The following is a 26,791-nucleotide window of genomic DNA, read 5'->3' as shown; positions in this document are numbered from 1 at the left end:
ATCTCTGTTTTCCTGTTCTCCATATGCATAAAACGATAAACACCCCTGGGATGGCTGGGATTTATATAGGCAGATTTTTGCAAGTTGTCTTATGTATCTGAACTATGGTTTATAAATCAAATTTGGTTCTCTTTGCTGGAGAGTAAATTATTTATCCAAGGCAGAGCACAGGCGATAGAAGGAAAGGCACAGAGAAGTTGCTGTTTCTCAGATATCATTTATATTCCCAGAGATGAGACAATATTGGGGGTGGAAGTTTCTGCCTTGCCAATTTTAGCATTCCTTCTTCATTTCATGTGCTCTCTGCTGGTAGCCAAGGACTTCTGAAATTGGCTTTCTGTTGAGCCTTCACTCATGGAATTCAAATCAGAGTCCCAGGTTTGGGTCCAGCACTCTACTCAGTTGGAGATGCCCTGAGTGTGGGAGATAACATGTCCAACTGTAAGTTGGGGACCAGCAGGCCACCCTGAACCAACTCTCGTCTCACTCTCCACATGACTTTAGGTACTCTACCTAACCCTGCTGGACCTCTGTTTCCTCACAGCCAGAATGGAGTAGTAACGTCCTTCCCAAAAGGTCTTGTGGGATTGAATGTGATTGCATCTGCCATACTGCTAGATGGAATAATAAGTGGGATCAGTCCCCATGTGCTAAGAGCCCAATGTGAGTTTGTCTTTCTAATAGCCAGAACCCCTTGGGGGGGGGGTCTGTGAGGAGGTGGGGCATAGCTAACTTTCAGTCATAGCTCTCAAGGGCACACTGGTTTTATTTTCTCATTCTTTGGCTCTGATCTGCAGAAATGGGGAGTGGTGCTCACATGTCTGGGGCCACAATGCTATGTTGGGCTAAACCCCATAAGCCCCTCCATTTATTATCCCCATGCACTTCAGGAAGCACAGAAATGAGCCTCCATCAAGTAGACTCTAAAGAATTGTGGACTGGTTATATTTTCCTAAAAATCCAGCAAAGAATTGTAAGATTTGCAATCTCAAATAGAACCATCTGCTGTCCATATTTACTATCAAATGTTTCCTAGGACCTACCTATGACTGTGTCTGTATAGGCCCAGTTGTTCAAGGTCTCATGGCCTTCAGGTCACCAGAATTATTTTTCTCCGTAGTTGGCTTTGAGGAGAAAGTACCAGCTGACATAAAACAAGGCTGGTAATGTAGTCCTGGAACATCACTCCTAGGGTCTGCTCCCTCCCCACAGATACCTCCCAGTCACCTGCCCCTTCTACATCTGCTGCCTGCATGTGAGAGCTATGCTCACACTGTAACCCTCAGGTGCTGCTAGTGTCCAAAATCCAAGGAAGGTTAAATTGTATTTATTAAACTAGATTTCTTGAGGCAGAAAAGAAGACATGTATCTTCCAGAAAGAATGCCAATAAGTGTTGAAATGAAAATGAAAATAGTTATTTGTCTGAGCCCAAGTTGATTCCAAAAATAATGTAAAATAATCCATTTCCTGAGCATTTTAGCTTACTGAGGTTTTGCAGCATCCTTCTGACCATCATGCAAGAAGTATTTTCAGAGTGCCTCTGTGCCTGTCACCACTGTGGGCTCAGCTGTGTCATCCTGGGACCCACCCTCAAGCCTCAGAGACACCATGGCCCCAGGCAGGCAGGGGTACAGCCTGTGGATAAGCATTCCCAAAGTGCTATATGTAGAAGAGGTGATAATTGAAGACACATCTGAGTCTCACAGTCAGAAATGAGGGAATGATGTTCTTACCCTGGGACAAGGAAGTAGCAGAAACAAATGTCAGCTCCAAAAGAGCAAGAGGAAAGGCAGGGATGAACTATGTTGCCTATAAATATGTGTTGAGGTAGTAACCTCTAGTGACTCAGAAAGTGACCTTATCTGGAAATAAAAGTAATCAAGTAAAAATGAGGTCATCAGTGTGGGCCCTAATCCAATGGACTTGGTTTCCTTATAAAAAGGGGAAATTTGGATGGAGACACATCCACAGAGAGACAACATGAAGACATAGGGAGAAGATGCTATATGACTGGAGTCATGTATCTACAAGCCAAGGAACACCAAAGAGTGGCAGCAAACACCAGAAAACTAAAAGAGGAAAGAAAGCATTTTCCTCAAGAGCTGTCAGAAAGTGTGACCCTGCCAACATCTTGATTTCAGACTTTTCAGTCTCCAGAACTTGAGAAAATAAATTTCTGCTGTTTTAAGTCACCCAGTGTCTGGAACTTGTCACAGCAGCCCTAGGAAAGTAGTACAGGGAGCATTGTAGTTTGGGTTCCTTCAGAAGTCCACTGTGGGGTGAAGACACAGCACAAGTAGACTTGGAGAGTGGGAGTCTGGGAACACTGGTGGAGGAGAAGGGAAGTGAGGCAGGGATAGGAAGACAGCCAACAAACAATGTGTTATCAATCCAGGGACCTCTGAGGGCACTGGGGTTGGATGCCTCCGGGGAATGTTGAAACCCATGCAGAACCTCCAGCTGCAAGGCAAGGGAGCTGGGTATTTATGTACCAACTCCCGTGAGTTCAGGGCCACTATCATGATAGGGGGCAGGGGTGGTGGAATAGGGAGGTGTTAATTTTCTGGAACTCTGTGTTGTGGGCATCATGGGCTCCAGAGACCAGAGAAAGCCCTTGGGCAGGGGAGCCCAGGACCGATGGTGTGTACTGATGAGACAAGGACATGCATAGGGCACCAGAGACCAAAAAGTCTGGACTTTGCCACATAGCCAGTAGGGATGTAATGAAGTTTCCTAAGCACAGGATTGACCAGAACTTGACTTTTGGGACATGAACATGCTAAGTTGCACTAGAGAAGGAAAAACAAAAAAGAGACAGCTTAGGGGTAGCACTGCTAGGTGAGGGGCACAACACCCAATTGACGTGGAGATAGTAGGAATGCCAGATCTCATCCCCTAAGCTACATGATCATGACTTAGGGAGCCTTGAGAAAGCGAGGAGTCAGGAAGTGGAGAAGGATGGCTTCCTGACATTTGGGATGAGTAGGTTTAGGAAAAGGACTGTTCACCATGCCCCTCACTCCCCCCACTCAAGTCTAAATTTCAGACCAAATGAGAAGCATAAACCTGCTTCTGGGAGTTGAGCAGATGGCTTTTCCAAAGCTTTCCCAGTTCTCATTCCATCCAAAGCAAACACAGATTAGAAGCCACAGGGTTTGCAAATGCCACTGTGCTATTTGGAACTAGGATTTCATTTGCCAATTTGTAGCCTATATTTCCAACTTTGCTTCAAAAGAGAGGGTTATCAACACTGACTTTTAAATAAATGAAGAAACTGAATAATGCATCCAATCTAAATATGGCTTTAATTTCCTTGACAATAATAATCATATAAAAATCATTGACATAAATTGCTTAACATATAGAAGACCCCCAATAGGAAGCACAAGAAAGAACATGACCCTCGTTAACTCACATAAATCACAGAGACATTGGTTTTCCTCACTTTTGACCAGAGATGCCCTCCAAGCTGGGCTGCTCAGGGAACTGGCTGCTCTCTCCTCCTCCTTGAAGGGAAGGTAATATCCTTCTCTCTCCACAGGCCTGAGAACAACCAGCCTCAGTTCAGCACTGGATCTGTCAGTTCCTGTGTTACCACTATGTCTGGTGCTTGTGGAGGAGAGGGTGGTACATCCTCAGAAGCATTTCTGGGAGACTCAAATGTGGATTTAGCTGGCTGAGAAAAAAAGATTAACCATGCTCAGGCCCAACTGTGATGTGCCTACAGCTGACATCAGGTGGGAGACAGTTACCAGAACCTGGAGGAACTTGGGAGCAACTCCTAAGACAGGATCACAGTCTGTTCTTCGCACTACTGTGTGAAAGAAGACTCTGGTGTCTGTGTCTCTTTCCCCAGGAAGGTCTGGGCACACACCACAGAGGCTGAAGACAGATTAACATTCATACATGCATTTATTATACCTTCCTACATTCCCTCAACAAACATTTACTGAGAAGGCACAGATGAAGGAAGCCTCATGGGGGTTGGGTGCATAGGTGGGCCCCAAAGCACACTGCCAGGGAATAGAGTAAGAACTGGGACCGAAACAATACAGTGTCACAGCCAAAAGGGTGGACTCTACTCCCAAAACATAAGATCAGAATTCAGCCCTCATAACCTGCAGACTGCCTGTATTGGGCAAATTATTTTACTTCCCCAGGGCTTAGTTTCCTTATTTATAAAATGGGGGTGATAAAAGCACCCACTCTAGGGTGTCATGGAGGACTAAAGGAGATATAAGGGCTGTGTAGCAAAATCCCTGGCATGTGGTGAGTCTAATAAAGGTTATAGTCATCATCACTGAGAGGAGAACATAGTGTCACTGGAGGACTGCACAGCTAAATAATGTGAGTGGAACACACAGCCAACAAAATGGAAGAGGCAAGCTTTGAACCCAGATAGCTGAATCCAAAGGCTACATCCTTGATTCCTACACCCTGCTGACTTCCAGGAAGAAGAGGGCACGGAACCTGAGAGTAACTGACTCCCAAGTGTCAAACACACACTCTCGTTTAATCTTGTCAACGAGCCTGTGATGAATCATATTATCCCCGTTGCAGGTGAGGATCCAGGTCATAGATGTTAGGTAGCTTGGTGGGATCTCCTCTGGACTCCCAAGAACACCCTAATCCTACAGTTGTAACCCATGTCTCCATCTGATAGTGCTTACAATACCTTCTCAGAACAGCTGTAACATTCCTGGCCACAAATTGTGTTGGGTTGAATTGTTTTGTTTTATTTTTAGTGCTTACCTGAAGAAATCAAGTTTATCTAGAGTGTCTTGACCTCAAACAAGCCAGAGGGCTAATGACCACCTTCTCAGTGAGATGGTAAAGGCCCACCTGTTCTTAGTAATAGCGATCTTCCTGGTTGGAAATGAAGTTGACATTGAGGGCCCATTGCAAACGGACTAAAACACTGTTTTTTAAATAAATCCTATGGTAGAGTCTTTGATGAAGTGAGGGCTCACCTGTGAAGCAAACGGTCCTCCTTTTATTTACTATTCTGTGTCTTCAGACAGGAAAGAGAGTGTGTTTGTATGTAAATTATGGTAACAGTGCCTAACTGAGAACTTACAAAGTCCCAGGACTTCTCCTAATAATGTTACAACGTTATCTCCTTTAGTTAGGACACCACCACCATGAGCTAAGTTCTGATATTATCCCCAGTTTACAAATAATATATCAATCAAGAAGGACCAGAGCAGTGATACTCAAGAAGTGTCAAGGATCAGCAGCATCAACATCACCTGGAAGCATGTTAGAAATGTATATCCGTGGGCCCCCCATATGGGCATATCTACCAGAATCTTTGGGCAGGGCCAGCAATCTGTGTTCTAACACGCCCCCAGGTGATTCTGATATATGTTCAAGTATGAGATCCAGCAGCCTAGGGAAAATGAAGGACCCCCAAATCACAATGTCTTATAGCAGGGGTTGGTAAACTATGGTCAAGCACCAAAGCCAGCCCACTCTCTGTTTGTAAATAGTCTCCTTGGAATACAGCCATGCCCGTTTGTTTAAATGTTGTCTATGACCAATGTTCTGATAAAGAAGCAGAACTGAGTAGTTGTGACAGAGGCCACATGGCCCACAAACCCAAAAATATTTCCTTCTTGGCCCTTTACAGAAATGGTGCTGACCCCAGCTTAGAGCAACTACAGTTTATGTCTTGCTCCCACTCCTGATCACTGGAGGCAGCCATGGATCCTGCAACCCTCCTTCTCTGCCTTGGTTATAGTGGCATGTCCTATCTGGAGCTTTGCCAATTGTGCTGGCAAAGGGAGAACAGACATGGCTTCTGCTCTGAAATAACAGAAGTTATCCACTCACAGTTCACTGGCCAAAGCCTAACATCCCTGGAAAGGGAAGAATAATCCCCACTTTCCCCTTCCCATTTCCTCCACCCCAGGAGGGGAAGCAAATAATCATGAACAACAAGCTAATCCTCTCATCTAAGCCTTTCCCCTAGTAACAGATGTGAAGTTTGCTTTCCTCTCGTGTGGGGAACACACACTCCTTACCCAGGGGAGATGGCCCACCCCCTCAAGGCATCAATGGGAGGCCATCTCCTGGGGCTGTCTCTGTGGGCAGGAGCAGCCTCTGTTACCCAACATACAGCTGTGGAACAGGGATGGACCCATTGCACACTCCAGCTGCCCTACTGGGTGCACACCAATCCTGCTCCTCAAGAGGGCCCCTAGGGCCTTGCTTTCTGCAGCCCTTTGTTTCAGGTCCTTTCTGTTCTGCTGTTCTTGTCCATCTCTAAAAAAGGCAACAGAGAATATGCTCTACTTGGGGGAAGTGTTTAGTTTTCTCAGCCTGCTTCCTGGCCAGAGGAGGCTTAAGGGTTAAGTTGCAAACAGCCTTGGCCTCTATTTGTTCTGGTCAGTGATTCTTTTGGTAGCAGAACTCTCTGGAAGATCTATTTATTTCTTATCTATTTGATTCCATGCAGATCCAGGTAGCAATAGCCACACCCACAGTCCATTTTCCTGGCTTAAATGTGGGTACCCTGATCCCAAGAAACTCCTATGGGAGAGTTGTACCCCTAGCTTTTCATCCTTGAACCATATGGGGAGACTGAAGCTCAGAGATGAAAAGTAAGTTTTCTCTGGCCTCATTCCTGAATTTGAACCCCGCTCTCTAGGTCTCCATAAACTGTCCACACTACCTATATTTACCACCTAAAATCTCCAGGCTTATCCTTTTGTTCTATTTTAAATAATTCCAATGTCTTACTAAGCCATTTTCACAGGCTCAAGGAAGCTGAGTGAGATGCCCCCTTTTCACCCAAAGCTTTTTTTCATAGCAATTCCCCTTCACTTTCCTCTGAAGGCTCAGAAGTCCTGCCCAAACTTTAATGACATTAATGCCACCTGGGGGTGAGAGTGCGCTTGTTAAAACATAAGTTCCCAAGCCCCATTCTCTCAGGATCTGATTTTGTGGGAGTGGAGTAGAGCTGGGAACCTGCATTTCAAGGAGGAAGTCCCTCCCCACTCAATCCCTTGTCTCCCCCAGGGGATCCTGATGCAGATGGTAGGCTTGCCAAGCTTCCAGAAACATTGCCCTATTAGTTCTCTAATTTCCACCTGGTAGGGGATGAATAACATTCTGTGAGAAAGTAGCAACTTCTTCTGAAGTTGCTTGAGAGCATGTGAGAAGCATTTCATTAATTTTCATCCCAGTCCTTGGAGGTGGCATCATGATGGTTATAATTATCCCTCGATTACTGGGAGGGCTGAAGTGTTCTTAGAGAATGAACTTAGACACAGAAGCCAAATGACTGCCAAACTCACACAGCAGGCCAGAGAGGGGGTGAGGTTCTAAAGGAGCAGACCAAGGACAGAGGAGCAGGGCTCCACAGGGCTAGAACTCAGCCACTAAGTGTGAGAGACAAAGGAAAGGTCACACAGTGCTGCACCGAGTTTTATAAAATATTGGGTTAGTTGCTAATATTTTCGATTTAGGTACCTGCATACAGAGGTGCAAAATTGGAGGGATGCCTGGGTGGCTCAGTTTGTTAAGCGTCTGACTCTTGATTTCAGCTCAGGTCATGATCTCGCAGTTCCTGAGATGGAGCCCCACATTGGTCTCTGCACTGACAGTGTGGAGCCTAATTGGGACTCTCAATCTCTCTGTCCCTTCCTCCCCCCACCTCCCCCACCTCAAAAAAAAAAAAAAAAGAGTTCAAAATTGACATCTCAGGAAGACCCAACCGCTCTGGGAATGCACAGAGCTAACTGCAACCGTTTGCTCTGCAGGGTATGTAGTCTCCTGCTGCCAAACAGCCACTTACTTCACTCATCAGCTTTTCATGTGCTGGTCCTATAGGCAGTTGGATGGCTGCCCCGAACAGGTCAGTCACAGTTCCTGTCACAGGTCAGCCTCTGGGAAGAGGACTAGCAATCCTCCTTCCCATTCAGTGGTCACAGACCTGACTTGCAAAGTCTGAGGAAATGCGAGCCATAAGAAAGCAGATGCCTCTCAGGAACAGGGAAAGTGCTAGTCACTTTCAAGGAGCCTGGTTTCATGCAACCTCATCACACCTGCAGCCAAGGAGGCAATGGTTCCAACATCATTCTGTCACAACTTTGGACTTTCCTAAAACCTGCCCCAACAACATCAGCCATCCTGAGGCCAAGGAAACACAGAAGAATGCATGGAAGCAAAATGAGTCTGCCTAGAGGAAAGTCTTGCTTATGTTTTTCTGGTGGCAAGAACATTTGAACAAAGACTTAATAATAGAAAATTGACAGCGTTAGAATGAGTTTATCACTAACAAAGCTACCACAGGCTTTTTGGTGGTATTTGAAAATTAAGTTAACATTAATTTAACATTAAAACAAGGGATTTAATGGAGGCTGAGGAATAAATTAAGCCTTTGAATGAGGTATCCATTTTAATATGCAAAACAATGTAAAATAATTCCATTTAAGCAATTAGTTAAAAAACATTTTGCCTTTTCTGTCCTTTTCTGGTGTTCAAGATGTCAAAGCGAGGACATAGTGTGTGGTCCAGTGGGAAATTCCAAATTTCTCTGGGTCTTCTGGCAGGAGGCAATATCAACTATGCTGATAACACAGGAGACAAAAATCTGTGTGTCGTCTCTGTGAAGGGGGATCAAGGCGACTGAACAGACTTCCTGCTGCTGCTGTGGGGGACATGGTGATGGCCACAGTGAACAAAGGCAAACCAGAGTTGAGAAAGAAGTTACATCCAGCAGTGGTAATTCGACAACGAGATTCATACCGGAGAAAAGAAGGCATGTTTCTCTATTTGAGGATATCACAGGGATCATAGTAAACAACAAAGGTGAAATGAAAGCTTCTGCTATCACAGGACCAGCTACAAAGAAGTGTGCAGACTTGTGGGTCAGGATTGCATCCAGTGCTGGCAGCATTGCACGATTCTTTGGTGTATTTGCTTTAAAAAAAATTAAAAATTATTTGCTCCCCCCAAAATAATAAAAATAAAAATAAAAAGGCATTTTATCATAATCATACATTCACAAAAAAGTTGTGAAGGAAGATCTAGGGACCACTATAGCAAGCACTCTCAATATGAGGAAACTAAAGAAGTAGTGGTCTTTAATTCAAAGTACACTAATAGGATGTATAGATAACTATCAGATTACTGAGCAATCTGATCTGTGACATCTATACCCCAGACAGCCTCTAGGAGTTACAAGAAAACAAAACCACACCCTACAAACCAGCTTAAGTCACAACCACCTCCCCCTTGTTGGCTGTAATTAACCATTCTTATACATTCATATCATTTCTTAAGAAACCAGCCAGAATCCCAGAATCTCTACTATCCTGTCACAGCCTTCCTACTCGTAACGGATTTTTATCATTGATAGTATTAGCCCCAGAAGATAATCCAGAAACTCGTTTTCAAAATGGTTTTTAAAAATTTCACTAACTGAAAGAATATTTTCCTTCAAGTATATTGAATTTATAGACACAGGACATACAATTACAGATTTCATTTGATAAACTACAGTCCCTGCTTTACCTGTTGGGATGAGCACTGGGTGTTGTATGGAAACCAATTTGACAATAAATTTCATATTTAAAAAATAAAATAAAGCATAAACAATTTGAACCAAGACATTTCTCCTTATCCATGCATCCATCCATCATCCATGCATCTCAGTATTTATTTATTAAGCACCTCCTACCTGGATCACTACGAGTGCAACTGGAGATGCAAAGATGAATCCAACAGGCTTCTATGGAAGTTGGAAGTGCCATGAACATAAGAAACTGATGGCAAAATTACTAAGTACTGTCTCAGGACTCTTTGGTTATAAGTGACATAACCTCTTTCAACTCAATCAAAAAAGGGAATTTATTGGCTCATATAACTGAATAGCTTGGGATGGGTTTAAGGATAGATGGATCCAGGAGATTAAACATTATTGTCAGAAATCAGTCTGTATCTCTCTACTCTCCTTTCCTATGTTGGCTTTATTCTCAGATAGACTGTCTCTACATGATAGATTCCTATAGGTCAAGTTTACATTAGTCTTACTACAATCACAAAAAAAAAGTTTCTCTTATGCTTCTAGCAAATATCTCAGAATTTGCTTGTTCTAACTGGATCAACTTGAATTATGAAGCCATCCCTAATCTAATAGCCATTCAGGGAGATGGAATATTTCATTGCCCAGGACTGGTCCATGACTCACTCCAAGAGCCTGGGGAAAGAAGATCATGGCTCCATCCAAAAGTCATGGACTGAACTCTGAGGATGGGTAATGCCCTCAGAGAAAAGCAAGGTGCTATTATCACAATGAGGAGAAAATAGGTAAAAAACAGTTGCTTCCTACAAATGTTCTAACAGAAATACAAGTCAGCATCCAAAGGGGGAAAGAATAGAAGTGTTGTAACAAGAATGCTGCTGAAGCTGAAGAGGAATCTGTGAGCCTCCTTGGTTTGAGTTTCGTTTCTTTGGATCCTCTGTTTTCCCATAAGCCATTATATGTTCATCAAGAGTCATCTCTTTCAGTACCTAACCACCATGCACCTAAGAATCTAGTTGCTTTATATCAACCTAAATATAATGCATTAGTAGTCATTCAATAAATGTTTATTGAGGATGGAGTTAAGGTGGCACAGAAGTAGGGGAACCAGGATTTTCTCATCCCTCAAACACAGCTGTATTGAGGGGATATCATTTGGAACTCCCAGGAAATCAATCTGTGTAGTGGCAGAAGGATCTCCACAGTTGGAGGGAGACAGCTTGGCAAGATTGAGATGTGTGTATGTGAATTTGGGGAAATAAAACAGCATAGGCACAGAGGAGAGGGAACCCTTTCTGTGGAGAGACCAGGGAGAGAAAGAGAGAAGGGTTGTGAAAATGCAGCATTGATTAGCACAAGAGGAAAACCTTTCTGGACCACAGACAGGGGAATGAGAAGTACGGAGAGTGCCAGTTTCTTTTTTTTCAAACAGCCTTAGTAGCTGAAACTCCAAGGTTTCAAAGTGCATGATTTCCTCTGGAACAGAACTGGAAGCCAGGGCACACACTCCTGGGGAGGAGGGAGCCAGCCCCGGTATGTATAGCCCAGTGTAGTGATCTCAGAGACACACTGAGAGACAACAGTCCCCTTCCTGGAGTACTTTGGGAAAAGGGTTTATTGCCTCCCCAAGGACAATAGGCCTTGCAGGTATCAGCCAAAAGCCTTTTATCAGCAGAGTGGAGTGGCTCTACTCTGGAACAGGGGAGAGGAGCTACACGGAGCTGGGTCCTTTAAGATTTCTTGTTTTGAATCCCAGCTGAGCACCTAGAAACTGCAGGAGAACTGTGGAGCAGGACAAGTTGACCATCCTCTATTCTCTGAGGGCTACCTGAACAGTGTGGGTTGAGATGCCTGGTCCAAGGAGGAGAGATTTGAGCGTCGCCATTTTCCCTTCCAACACCAGCATGGTGGGACTTCAGAGAGCAGCACAGAGGCAGGCCCCCGTGGAGGCAGGACCTGCTTACATCAAACTCCTCCCCTCCTTGCCTGGCAACTTCTTACTTGAGTGGGTCTGACTGACTTAACACAGCCAGTCTCTCTTCCAGACCAGCACAGCCATCAACAGACAACTGTTTCCTTTTTTGTTGTGGTTTTTGTTTTTTTGGGTTTTTTTTTCTTTTTCTTTCCTCCCTCTTCTTTTTTTTTCTTTTGGAATGAGACTCAGAGTTTCTGATTTGTTTTTGGTCAATTCTTATTATATGTATATATATATATATATATATATATATATATATATATATACAATGTTTATATAAAAGTTTAAGAACCATAGGATCCCATCAATAGATGCAGAAAAAGCATTTGACAAAATACAGCATCTTTTCTTGATAAAAACCCCCAAGAAATTCAGGATAGAAGAACATAACTTAACATCATAAAAGCCATATATAAAAGGCCCACAGATAATATCATCTTCAATGGGGAAATACTGAGAGCTTTCCCCCTAGTATTAGGAACACGACAGGGTTGTCCACTCTCATGACGTTATTCAACATAGTATTGGAAGTCCTAGTCTCAGCAATCAGACAACAAAACAAAATAAAAGGCATCCAAATTGGCAAAGAAGAAGTCAAACTTTCACTCTTCACAGATGACATGATACTCTATGTAGAAAACCCAAAAGACTCCATCAAAAGCCTTCTAGATCTGACACATGAATTAGCAAAGTTTCAGGATATAAAATCAATGTACAGAAATCGGTTGCATTTCTATACACCAATAATGAAGCTACAGAAAGAGATATTAAGGAATTGATCCCATTTACAATTGCACCAAAACCTATAAGATATCTAGGAATAAACCTAACCAGAGAGGTAAAAGATATGTACACTAAAACCATAGAAAACTTATGAAAGAAACTGAAGATGACACAAAGAAATGGGAAAAATTGGATATTTGTTAAATATTGTTAAAATGTTAATACTACCCAAAGCAATTTACACATTCAATGTAATTCCTAGCAAAATAACACCAGCATTCTTCACAGAACTAGAACAAACAGTCCTAAAATGTGTATGGAACCACAAAAGACTCCACATACCTAAAGTAATGTTGAAAAAGAAAACCAAAGCTGGAAGCACCACAGTTCCAGACTTTAACCTGTATTACAAAGCTGTAATCATCAAGACAGCATGGTATTGGCATAAAAACAGACACATAGATCAATAGGATAGAATAGAGAACCCAGAAATGGATCCACAATTATATAGCCAACTGATCTTCAACAAAGCAGGAAAAAGTATCCAATGGAAAAAAGACAGTCTCTTTAGCAAATGGTGTTGGAAGAACTGGACAACAACATGCAGAAAAATGAAACTGGACCACTTTCTTACACCACACACAAAAATAAATTTAAAATGAATGAAAGACCTAAAAGTGAGACAGGAAACGATCAAAATCCTACAGAAGAAAACAGGCAGCAACCTCTTTGACGTAGGCCACAGCAACTTCTTACTCAACATGTCTCTGGAGGCAAGGGAAACAAAAGCAAAAATGAACTACTGGGAAGTTCATATGAACTGGGAAGTTCATAATACAGTGAAGAAATGAGCAGAATACATGAATAGACACTTTTCCAAAGAAGATATCCAGATGGAAAACAGATGTTCAACATCACTCATCATCAGGAAAATATAAATCAACCTCACACCTGTCAGAATGACTAAAATTAACAATTGAGGAAACAGCAGATGTTGGTGAGGATGTGGAGATAGGGGAAACCTTTTGCACTGTTGGTGAAAATGAAAACTGGTGGGTGCAACCACTCTGGAAAACAGTGTGGAATTTCCTCAAAATTTAAAAATAGAGCTACCCTACACCCTAGCAATTGCACTACCAGGAATTTATCCAAAGGATACAGGAGTGCTGATTCATAGGGGCACATGTACCCCAATATTCATAGCAATGCTATTGACAATAGTCAAGGTATGGAAAATATGTCCATCAACTGATGAATGGATTAAGAATATGTAATTGATATATACCCCAGAATCACCCCTGCTCCTATCTACTGATCTTAGGGGCAGAAACATGACAAAAGCCAAAGGTTTCCCTCACTTTCTTAAGGTAGAATGTGGGCCTCTTGCTCACAGGGAGCCAAGAGACAGCCTGTAGAGTACTCCTTAGCCAAAACCCACACAAGATTCTTCTGATTCATGACGCAGCCACCTTGCTAATACATTCTGCTAGTCAGTCCATTCTCAACACTATCCAATTCTCACCCATAATGAAGAACTCTGGCCTTGCATGTATCCATTTTCACCACATTGCTTTATTATCAATCTAGGTTTTTTCTTGAGGTGCATATAAATTCAGTTTTCCAGAGTAATATCTTCTGCTTGCAAATGTCGAATCTGGTCCAGCCCTTTTGACTGTGAGATAGGTTGAGACACAGTGTCCCTGGAATTTTGGTTTCAGGACTACATGGACATCCAAAGCCCTAAGGCATTGGAAGAGATCTGGTTGAGAACTGTTTGTGTGGAGGCTGAGCCAGAGGTATTAGGAGGGAGGTAGCCCATTTTCTGGGCAGAGGAGAAATGAAGTTAAACATCTTTCTACATGGATTACATTCCCATTGGATGGAAATGGCAAACCAACTTTGGTCTCCTATGTGGCCATTCCCTTCCCCTTACTGCACTTGTAGCTATATCTTTCTTCACCCTTTGGAGCCAAGAAGCTGGGACTCACTCAGCCAGCACCAAGGGATGGGCAGATGATTCCCACTCTGTTCTGCACTCAGTTACAGCCATCACCATCTGATATCCCAAAGGAGAAGCCCTCCGATCCCTAAGCTTGGTGGTAGGCTTTCTCTGGAATGTGGGTGGGGTGGATGGGAGCCAGCTTGCCTCAATAGCCTGTATAAATGCAGTGACTTCATCCTGCAAAGCAGACAGTTCACACAGGAGCAGTAGGCTCAAGGAAAGAGCCCTTTAGAGGAAGATCACACCAATGCCCATTCTCACACTTTGGATCTACAGCTGGGCTCAACTCACAGTGCAGCACAGTCACTGTTCACTCCACTCCCTGATGGGAAAAGCAAGAAAGCAGACAAAGCTCCAGGGCTCTCCAGTCCTTCTGAAAGAAGAAGACATGCCTGTTGCTGATAGGGCTCCCACATGGAGACTGTTAGAGGGATTTTTTCCCTAAGCCTTCAGATGTTTCTTCTTTTTCACACAGCCAGGTTGTTAGGAGATTGTGCTGGGCACTGCCTTCTCCACATAATTCCCTTCCAATGTCTGAAGAGCTCTTTCTTTCCATATACACCTTTACACTTCTTTGCACCTTTTTTTTTTTAGAATTAAGTCCTTCCCTGAATCCATTCAGAGAGAGTGTCTCAGAGACACATCCTCTGCCTTCAACCTGGGAGTCGTGTCCAGACCTTGTGACTGTGGGAGAGGTTTTGCCACAGGACCCACTCTTAACTAATTAATTTGGTTTTAGAACTATGTGGATATCCAGAGGTTCAGGGCATTTGAACTTTCCCAGCAGAAGAAGTTGTATGTAGGCTGGTCCAGGTCTTTGGGGAGAGAGTTGGCCTTCTCTCTGGGCTGAGGGTTAGACAATGGGATACTATTCGATACAATGAAGTTATACAATGGGATACTCCTTGACAATGAAAAATAATGAAATCTTACCATTTGCAACAATGTGAATAAAACTGGAGGGTATTATGCTAAGCGAAATAAGTCAGTCAGAGAAAGACAGATATCATAAGATTTCACTCATATGTGGAATTTGAGAAACCCAACAGATGAACATGGGGGAGAGTAGGGAAAAATAAAAACAGAGAGGGAGGCAAATCATAAGAGACTCTTAAATATAGAGAACAGATTGGGGGTTGTTGGAGTGGGAGGTTATGGGGGGTGAGTTAAGTGGGTGATGGGCCTTAAGGAGGGCACTTTTCAGGATGAGTACTGAGTACATATGTAAGAGATGAATCACTGGGTTTTACTCCTGAAGTAAAAACTATACTGTATGTTAACTAACTTCAATATAAATAAAAATAGATGATAGATAGGTAGATAGATCGATCGATAGATAGATAGATATTGAGTCAATTTCTTGTACTGGGTACTCATCTATATTCCAGGATTAGAATCCTTTCCCTTATGGAACTTAGAGTCTACTCAGTTAATGTGGACAATAAATAGAAAAGTGTAGTACAATATGTAGGATGTAAGATGATGATAAGTGCTTCGGGAAAAACAGGGTAGGGGAGGAGGGAAAGACATGACTAAAATAGAGTGGACAGGAATAGCATCACAATCATATGGTAGGGATTTTTAAGAAAGTTGTGAAGAAGGTGATGAAGCAAAGGAAGTTAAAGGAAGAATATTCCAGGCATAGTGAACAGCCAGTGCAAAGGCCCTGAGGCAGCAGTGTGCCTAGACTCTTTAAGAAGACCTGTGTGGCATAACAAGAGAGGAGAGAATAGTACATGAGATGAGAATGGTAGGGAAGAACATGTAGACATTGTATGGACTTCAGCTTTTACTCTGAATGGTTGGGAAGCAAGTGGGTACCTTAAATAATGATCATTTTGCAGAAGTTTTTTTTTTTTTATGAAGTCCCAATAGTTTATTTTTGCTTTTGTTTCCCTTCCCTCAGAAGCTATATCTAAAAAAAAAACTTGCCATGGCCAATGTCAAAGAGGTTACTACCTGTGTTCTCTTCTAGGATATAGTTTAGGTCTCCCATTTAGGTCTTTAATCCATTTTGAATTATTTTTGTGTATGGTGTGAGAAAGTGGTCCCATTTCTTTCTTTTGCATGTTGCTGTCTTGTGTTCTCAACACAATTTATTGAAGAAACTGTCTTTTTTCATCATATATTCTTTCCTGCTTTGTCAAAGATTAATTGACCATATAGTTGTGAGTTCATTTCTGTGCTTTCTGTTCTGTTGCATTAATCTATGTGTCTATTACTGTGCCAGGACCATACTGTTTTGATTAATACAGCTTTGCAATGTAGTTTGAAATCTGGAATTAAAATAAAAACTAAAAAAAAAAATACAAAACAAAACAACACACACACACACACACACGCACGCGCACACACACAAAACCCTTCATGTTGCATGCTTTACAACCTAATATGTACAATACAGATATTTTTAATACTCCAAAACAAAGTCTGGGAAACATAGTATTTTCTACACTTGAGTCAAATTGGGGGATTGTCCAGTTTAATAAAGACAACGAAGTAAAAATAAATAAAAATAATCACTCTGGAGTAGACTACAGAGGTAAAGGGCCAAACAAGGAGGCCAGTTGGGAAACTTCTGCAGTAACCTAGGTTAGAAATGATGGGGTGACTAGGACATTTTGGTTAGATTTTGAAGGTAAACTAACAAGATTTGCTGAAAGACTGCATTTTGGGTACTTTCCAAGAGGGTAGTCAAGGGTGACTCTGAGAATTTTGGCCTAAAGAAATGAAAGATTGGAGTTGCTACCAACCGATATGGAGAAGATTGTAGAATTGCCAGGTTGTGAGGGGGTGGAGGAAGATAGTTCTACTTTGGACATGCTGAGTTTGAGATGCCTAATTAGATATCAGAATGAATAAGGAGAGTAGGTAGCTGGATATACAATTCTACAGTTCAGAGGAGATTTCTGAGATGGAAATGAGAGGACTGTTGGGAATTTGTCATTGTATAGATGATATTTAAAGCCATGATACAGTTACCGAGGGACAAAAGGTCAATAGAAAAGAAATTGTGTATAAAGACTTTACCTGGGGGAATTCTAATTTTAGCAATTAGAGAAACAGAGAAAATGGCAAAGGGATCTGGGAAGTAATGTAGAAGAAAAACTAGAAAAGTCTGGTTTTCCTGGAAGCCAAGCAAAAAAGTGTTTTTGGAGAAAAACATCTTAAATATTGCAAATATTTTTAAAATATTCAAATATTACAAAGAGTCAAGTTAAATAAAGACTGATCATTGGCAATTTTGGTTATCAATGTGTAGGTCACTTGCAGTTTTAGTGTAGCTATGAAAATAAAGAAAAGAAGAATTGGAAACAGAAAATATCAATCACTCTTAGAGTTTGCTGTTACATTAGGTACTTAGGTGATCTGCTGGCTCACCAACTCGCCTTCCAAAAAAAAAAACCCTTTAATTTATTGTCTAATATTAAGGAATATTGAGGTAGCAAAACTTTGTGTTTGAGTCAGTCTCTACAACACACTTTTAAGAAAAGATAAAAATCCCAAAGTATAGTTAAAATAATTGAGCCGAAATATTTCCAATCAACCACAAATATGTTTTGTACAATGTTTACATGCAATTAATTAGAAGTTCCTTATGTTGCCTTTGATATTAATACAAAACTTACACATTCATTTATTTATTCTTTTTTTAAATTCTTTTCAATATTTCTTAAGATTTCCAGTTCCAGGAATGTTAGAATTTTCCCAGAAAACAATTATAAACTCTGGGGGAAAAATATAAAGCATAGTTACTTCAGGGAACTGGGAAGAACTCAAAAGTTGACAGAACATGGGGCAATTTTTTCCTTGGAAATAAAAGTGCTGGAGAGAGTGAGAACCATAGTCATACAAGCTGGCCACTAAGGTACAAGCTGAAAGCTATGGTCATATTGACTTGAGAGGGAGTTTGAAACTGCCAAAATGGCTGGTAATTCAAGATGCAAATCCTTTAACCAGAGAAGCTATAGAGAAGAGGGAGTCTCCATATCTTTCTAGAAACTTTCCTCCATCTCTTGGTCCATCCCTAAACTGTCTATGAACGGTGGGAACTCCAAGAAACACAGTAGAAAGACTGATGCCCTATGTCAGCTCCTCTTCAGTGCATGGGAGACTAAATTTGAAGTATGTATCCTAGCCAGTTAGAAGGACTTGGTAAACATCTTAGGCATTCCATTGAAATACTATAATTATTCCTTAGAAGTTAAGATTCTGCCCAAAACTAAGTAGTGCTCCCTAGGTCCAGGGGTAAAGCAACACACCAGCTCTAATAAAACATAAAGCCTAGCTTCCAATAACTCTGTTTGTCCTGCCAGAAATTTAACTGCCTGATATTGAAAAAGACTCAACACTCTTCAGAGGAACATAATAGAATTCAGAGTCTCTACAACATAAATTCACAATGAGTGACCATGGGGACCTCAACTAGGGAAACTGGACTCTCTGCCCTAATCTTCCTCTTCTCTTTATGGAGGGCAGTACATGGAGCCCCTGGGAAATGTGATCTTCTTAGTAAAAGTAAATCTCTTGGGAAAATTTTCCACTACAAAGGAAGAGACACAGGACCAAGCTACAGACCCAATCTGTGGGCTCTAAGAATACTTCAGGAGGAAGTAATATCCAAGCTATAACTGGAATATTCAGCAGGCCTGAGCCAGGAGAAGGGAGAAAGAGATCAAATGCTTGGAGTCAAGAAAGAACATGGGTGAGGCTGGAGCAAAGTGCCAGAGAAAGGAGAAGTATTAGTAAGAAACAAGAGGACCAACAGGCAGATTATGAAGGGACTTGTCCATTGTGTTAAGCAGGTTGGATTTTATTTGAGAGTAATGGGGTATGAACAAAAGTTTCAAGAAGAAGAAAAATATCATCAAATTTTTAGTGTCAAAATATCCTTCTGGCTAATGCAATAAATCTATCTGGAGAAAATTGTGTTTGAAGTGTTCAGAGAACATCCAGATTCCATAAGAAATTGGGTTTATTGGTCCAGAGCTCACCAGAAATGTTTAGGTTGGTATGGATTCTCCAGCCTACAAGAATCACTAGAACTTTAGAAGTAAATGAGATACACAGGGATCAATCAAGGAAATAAGAAGATCAAGGCAAAAACCTGAGAATCACCAGCATTCAGGCCTCATTGGTTAATGCATTAACTGATAGCACTGGCAAATAACATAATTATAGTACAGATGGGTCCTCCCTGCAATCTCTCTAAATTAATGAATCCTCCAACATCAAGTTCACCTAACTGATTTGTGTTTGTCTCTCAGTTTCAGACAATCTTCTGTAACAGCAGTTCTCGATCAGGGGACATTTAGCAATGTATGGAGACATTTTGGTTGTCACAATTTGGGGGGGATGCTACCTAGATCTAGTAGGTAGTGGCCACAGATATGTTAATCATCCTACAATGCACAAGACAGACTCACACAAAAAGATTTATCCAGCCCCAAATGTCATTAGTGTCAAGATTGAGAAACCCCGTTCTAGAAGCATACTGACCACCATTAGACCCACTGGTCTATGGACACTGATCACTTCTGTATTTTCTTCCCAAGAATTTCTGTCAGGGGATATCAGTCTATAAGATGAATATCAAAGAACCCATGAGTTGACTGTTATCATCATATAACTGAATGAAACTAAAATCTGAGACTACTGACTTGTACAGATTTGAGGTGATACAGGAACTATAGCTTTTACCTGTTACTTGAATGTGGGAACACTATTCAAACAGTCTCAGAGCAGTGGTGCATGATTTCCATAATGCCATGGATATAAAGCAATTAAAGTTATGTAAGAAGTGAACAAGTACTGTCAGACTAAGAGGTGCTTAATATTTCATGAATATAATGGTCTTCCAGGTCTTGGAGAAAATGGTCAATCAGTACTATTGATTGCTGATTTTGTTTCTGTTAATGGGATAAGTGGGGATCATGTGATCAAAGGCTTAAAGAGGTGCTGAGGGTCTCATTTTCTGACTACACTGATGCAGTGCTGTGCTGTACAAAGGAGAGAGGTAAGATGTGAGATTTGCCTGGTGATGAGCGAGCCCCTGCTCTGACCAGAAACCAGGGCTGGGCACTGGGACCCAGATGGAGCAAAGGACCTTGTTTGATCCAAAGTTTCATTTAGCCTGGTGTTATGATCAGGATGGGCACATGTAGCAAAATGGTGAGACAATGGACTCCATATTTATGAGTCTCTTCTGCTTTGTCCCCCTCCCTGTTTTTATATTATTTTTGTTTCACTATATGCTAACTAATTTGGATGTAAATTTTAAAAAATAAAAAATAAAATTAAAAAATGGTGAGGCAATGTAGCAAAACTCTATTTGGACAGAGAAAAAAAGAGCCTCCCAAGAGAGGAGAAAGAAATAGTGAGAGATTGGAACGATATTTCCAGGTAAAATCTGAGAACCACTAAGTTTGCCCTTGGTTGTGTACAGGGATGATGTACTCAGGTAAAGGTGACTACTACCAGACAGCCTTCCCACCAGCCCATTCAGGCTCATACCTAAAAGCTGTGGCACCTCCAGAAGAGCTATTTCACTAAAAGTTCTGCTAACTGGCTGAGGAAAGGAGAGACAGGGCTTTGGTACACTGGGAGCACGTGACACACATTTGGCCCACTTTGCCAAGAACACCATGGCACCTCTCAGTTGATACCAAGCCCCTTTCAGGCTCCTCAAACATCTGTCCTCTCTCTCTGAGTTGACTCAAGGTATCAAATGGGAACACCTTCAACTGTACCAAACTCAGAAATTCACCTGGTTTCCTTCTACACACCTCTTATCAAGAAAGAAGGACCCCTCTTCTATATGAGGCAGATTCCTGAAGCATTGTTCTAGAATCCCGGCATCTGATCCCCCCTTAGAGATCACACTGTACCAATTGCCCTTTCTGCTAGCTCCACCCTGGCAGCATTTGAGCATGCTGAATTCTCAGTCAGATTTACTTTAAAAAGAAGGAAGAGGACTCTTTCAAGCCACCATATTCTCCAATTAATACCCTTTAAACTTTCCTTTCTGGCCATGTTGACTTTAACATAATTTATTACAATATTTCAAATATACATAAATATATGTGTACCTACTACCCAGATTAAACAAATCTTAAACTTGTACATATTTGTTTCAGATATATTTTTATTTCCAAAACAGAACATGTATTTACAACTGAAATTCCCTGTTTCTTTCTCTGATCACTGCTAGTAGGAAACCACAAACTTAAGTTGGTGTGTATGCTACTCGTGAATGCTACATACTTGTACTATATGGGTATGCAGCCATATGTGATGTAGACTCTTACTTTGCAAGCTCTCAAACTTTAATTAAAAAGTATAATATCACATGGATTATTTTGTAACTTGCTTTTACATAAACATTGTTTTTAAGATGTTATCATGTTGACTGCAAGCGCTCTCACTTTTATTTTGTTACTGGTGTGTATGACATCTTGTTTTTAAAACCTCATGCCATATCTTTTTTATTGTTTTATGCCACCAGAATTTGTGAAATTCGCCTGCATATTTATCCCATCTTCTGCTCATGGTTTTTCCCTTCACATCATATTTTTTCATTTGTGATTGCAGTTCTTCTGAAGTGAACTCTTTAGAATCTTCTTTAATTAGAGTGAGCTGTGGGGAAATGTGCTCAGTTTTCATTTGAAATTATCTATATTTTACTCTAATTATAGAAAGATAATTGTTCTGGATATATAATTCCAGGTCCACAAGTTTTTCTGTCAACACAGTGAAGATACTATTCCATAGTCTTTTGGATTCCATATTTTAGTGTAGAAGTCTGCTATCAGTTTCATTGCCATTCCTTTGGAAATTATCTCTTTTTTCTAACCTGGCTCTGTTTAAAATCTTATCTTTGCCTTTGGTGTTTCTTTATGATGTGCAGGGTGTGTTGTTGTCATTGTTGTTGTTGTTTTCTTTAATTCTGCTTTTGTAGGAATTCGCAAAGCTGTACAATGGCTTCTTTTATCTCTTCTGGAAAATTCTCAATCATTGCCTATTCAAATATTGCTTCTGCCCCATTCTCTCTCTCTCTTCTCTGCAATTTCTTCCCTTAACTGTCAGATATTCCTTTTCTTTGATTCTGTGTTTTATTCTGGATAGTTTTTTCAGATCTATCTGAAGTTCACTAATTCTCTCTTTTAATTGTGCCTAATCTACTGTTAAACTCATGCATTATACTTTTCTATGCCAATCATCATATTTCAATATCTAAATGCTTTTGTTAATATAATCCATCCTGTTTTATAGTGTTTTAGTTTTTGTTTGCATTTCTGTTACTTGAAAACCATTAAACATTCTTATGGTGACTGTTCTATAATTCCACTATCTGAAATATTTTCAGGTCAAATACTTATATTTCTGCTGATTTTTATTCATTATGCCTCATTTCCTTATATGTGTGTAGAGGTATGTGTTATTTTTTATTTCCAGAACTTTATCTGTTGAAATTATTTGAGACCGGTAGGAAAGCTAGATCCCCAGGGAAGATTTGAATTTGATTCTGCCACATGCCTGGGGGAATCTACCAGCCAGAATCAATTTAAACTAAATTCTTAGGTAAATGGATAGTTTGATTTTGGAATGCAAACCTACATAAGGGTTGGTGTGTTATAAGTTTTAAGAAGAGATTTTTTTTTCTTTATTCCCTTTACCTACTCAGCTCCAAAGTTTGAGAAGGGCAATTTTCCTTGCAGTTCCTTGGTGAGGTAGTTGGTGATGAGATGGGTGGTTTATTTCTAGTTTACACTTTCATGGACAGTGTGGCCATTTCAGATATCAGCTTTAAGTGGGGACACAGGAAGGGTGAGGGAAAGCATTCCTACTAGACTCCCCACTTTGGATAAGCCCTGTACTATGTACTCTGTAGAGCCACAAAATCAAGATTCAAGGCCCCTCAATTTGGCAAACACACTTAAGGTGGAAGCTGGCTTACATGCCCTGTTTACTCCTGGTTACTTGATTTTATTTAGTTTTTGACCTCTGACTATTCCCAACCAACATGCCAATTCAAAGATGCTTTCTCTAATGTTACATATCCAGTGTTCCAGCAGGAGGATTTGACAGAGTCCCTAGCCTGTCATTCTGCAGGAATTGCAGCTCTCACCCATTCTTTACACAAGAATGGTATATCTAAGGTTCACGTTCACTCAAATCCCCCTTCTGCTTATTTTTATTTTTTATAACCCAGATGCATGCTTTATTTATGATATATTATTTAATTTAATTTAAATTTTTAATTTTTTAACTAAAATTTTTTTTTTAAAAATTTACATCCAAATTGGTTATCATCTAGTGCAACAATGATTTCAAGAGTAGATTTCTTAATGCCCCTTACCCATTTGGCCCATCCCCCCTCCCACAACCCCTCCAGCAACCCTCTGTTTGTTCTCCATGTTTAAGAGATTCTTATGTTTTGTCCCCCTCCCTGTTTTCATATTATTTTTGCTTCCCTTACTTTATGTTCATCTGTTTTGTCTCTTAAAGTTCTCATATGAATGAAGTCATATGATATTTGTCTTTCTCTGACTGACTAATTTCACTTAGCATAATACCCTCCAGCTCCATCCACGTAGTTGCAAATGGCAAGATTTCATTCTTTTTGATTGCCAAGTAATACTCCATTGTATATATGTACCACATCTTCTTTATCCATTCATCCATCAATGGGCATTTGGGCTCTTTCCATACTTTGGCTATTGTTGATAGTGCTGCTATAAACATTGGAGTGCATTTGTCCCTTCAACACAGCATACCTATATTCCTTGAATAAATGCCTAGTAGTGCAATTTCTGGGTCGTAGGGTAGTTCTATTTTTAATTTTTTGAGGAACCTCCATACTATTTTCCAGAGTGGCTTCACCAGCTTGCATTCCCACCAACAATGCAACTTTCTCCGCATCCTCACCAACATCTGTTTTTGCCTGAGTTGTTAACGCTAACCATTCTGACAGGTGTAAGGTGGTATCTCAGTGTGGTTTTTATTTGTATTTCCCTGATGATGATTGAGGTTGAGCATTTTTTCATGTGTCGGTTGGCCATCTGGATGTCTTCTTTGGAGAAATGTCTATTCATGTCTTTTGCCCATTTCTTCACTGGATTATTCGGTTTTTTGGGTGTTGAGTTTGATAAGTTCTTTATGGATTTTGGATACTAACCCTGATAATGTCATTTCCAAATATGTTCTCCCACTCCGTTGATTGCCTTTTAGTTTTTCTAACTGTTTCCTTCCCTGTTCAGAAGGTTTTTATTGTGATGAGGTCCCAATAGTTCATGTTTGCTTTTGCTTCCCTTGCCTCTGGAGATCTGTTGAGTAAGTTGCTGCGGCCAAGGTCAAAGAGGTTTTGCCTGCTTTCTCCTCAAGGATTTTGATGGCTTCCTGTCTTACATTGAGGTCTTTCATCCATTTTGAGTTTATTTCTGTGTATGGTGTAAGAAAGTGGTCCAGGTTCATTCTTCTGCATGTTGCTGTCCAGTTTTCCCAGCACCACTTGATGAAGAGACTGTCTTTATTCCATTGGATATTCTTTCCTGCTTTGTCAAAGATTAGTTGGCCATATGCTTGTGGGTCCATTTCTGGGTTCTCTGTTCTGTTCCATTGATCTGAGTGTCTGTTTCTGTGCCAGCCTTCCTGTTTAAAGCCTGTCATGGGCTCCATATCACTCTAAGTCTAAACTCACAGCCTTAAGGTGGTTTTTAAGCTCCTCCTCCTGCCTCTGCAACATCTCCAGTCTTCTTTTTTTTCTTTTATCAGCAATCACCCAAGCACCCTCTTTTTACTGGAACTGAATTATACTACTTGCAGTCATTAGAAAAACCCATGCCCTTTCCCTCTCTCTGTTTTTAAATGCATTGCAATTCATTCGTGTTTCCTTTTTGCCTTCTTTCTTCTAGTTCCACCTTTTCTTACCTAATTCCTATGTGCCTTCAGGTTTTAGTCTAAATGTTACTTTTCCTAGAGAGGAGTCTGGATGCAGGGTCCTGCCTCTTTGTTCCTACTTTACCTATCATGATGTAGTTGCATGTTTGCGGGTCTATGTTTCCTGAGGTACAAGATTTGTGCATTGCATCCCCCATTCTGGAACCCTCCAGTGCAGTGCCTACCACACATTTGGAATGCTGATTCTTTAAAATGAGCTGTTGTTAGAAGACTGCTCTGGAGCTCTGGTTATCCCCATCTTGGTTCCTGTCAGGAGACAGTGGGAGACAAAGCAGAAATAGCTGTGGACCCACCCTGCTATAGAAGTGGTGTCAGAAACAGAGTCTGGGTACAGGTGGGCACAATCGTCCAGGGGCTTCAGTGGCCAAGCTCAATAAACACAGCATCCCGGTTGGTATGGTGGATCAACCAAGGGAGCCTGGAGTAGAAGTGGAAGCAAATGGCAGGTAGCTCCAGACAGCTGAACACTCTCATTTGTGAGCAAGCATGAGCCACCCCCTGAAACCTTCCAGAGTTGCTGAATGACGTTTTGTAGCATACTATAGTGCTGACATAGCAGCAGAGCCAAATGTGTGTAATGAAGCATGTTGCTCCATTGTATCTTCAGGCAAGTGAAGCCTAGGGAAATCCACTTTACACCCAGATGGATTGCCCCTCAATGAGCTTACTAACTAGTGACAAGAGCAAGTTGACAATGTATTAATATGACAAGATGAGAATTCTGTAAAACTAAACTACCTGAATTAACAGAGAGAAGGGGAAATCCTCTTACTAAGGAGAAAAGGCCTAACATAATTGCTACTTCCCCTGCTGTCTCTGTCCACAAAGAACCCAAAGTGTGACAGAAAGTCAGCATGGCATAGGCAGAGCGTATGGCTTCCCATACTTTTGCCCTCAGGATATATGCATGCTTTAGCATTCAGATTATTTTGTTTTCTAATATTCAACTGGGCCATGTTTCTTCTCAGCTAGAGAAATACATGGCTGGAGCTTTGAGGATGAGGAGGGGAGTGATGAGAGTAGAGTCTAGGAATCAGGAGGCCAAATCAAAGTGCCTCACGCATCGAGCAAGTTTCTAGACTCTTTCTGAGGGCAAAGAAAAATCCTTGTATAATTAAGTTCCCTAGAGTTTTTTCAAGTTCTAGAGTCAGTGGTCTCTGATAGAGCCCCCAGACTCCATATTTGAAGTGCAAGAAGACAGTTATTAAACCAAGAGAAGGATAGGGAGATGACCTGTGTCCTGTCTAAAGCAGGTAGAGCTTCCTACTCTATGGGGTTTGGAGCCTAGTTTTATCACATTTCTGGTTTTCTAAGAAAGACTGCCCCCAAAAGTCTAGATTTTTAAACATTGACTCAAAACCTTTTTTAACTCTTTGAGGATGGATTGCACTGCATTCATCAGATTGTGACCTCTAGTCAATATACCAAGATTTGAATACCCGGGGCCAACTGAGCTGGGACCCCCACTCTAGTGTTCTTTGAAGAAGAATTCTTCCATTGTTAAATCCCTTCTTTCCTTTATCAGTCCCCTGGTCATTTTGTAAAGTCAATAAGTGTTAACTGTGTCTACTGAATTGTCCCCAAGGGGGCCCAGTGTATCAC

The 26,791-nt window shown here is 41.1% G+C and overlaps 1 pseudogene; it reads left to right on the top strand.

Annotated features, from left to right (window-relative positions):
• Positions 1-8,489: 8,489 nt before the first annotated feature.
• Positions 8,490-14,319, top strand: LOC122494307 (annotated as a pseudogene).
• Positions 14,320-26,791: the final 12,472 nt, after the last annotated feature.

Source organism: Prionailurus bengalensis, chromosome E2 (genome assembly GCF_016509475.1).
Source record: "Prionailurus bengalensis isolate Pbe53 chromosome E2, Fcat_Pben_1.1_paternal_pri, whole genome shotgun sequence".
NCBI lineage: Eukaryota > Metazoa > Chordata > Mammalia > Carnivora > Felidae > Prionailurus > Prionailurus bengalensis.
The sequence above is the reverse complement of the archived record's forward strand: the minus strand, read 5'-3'. Positions and strand labels throughout refer to the sequence as shown.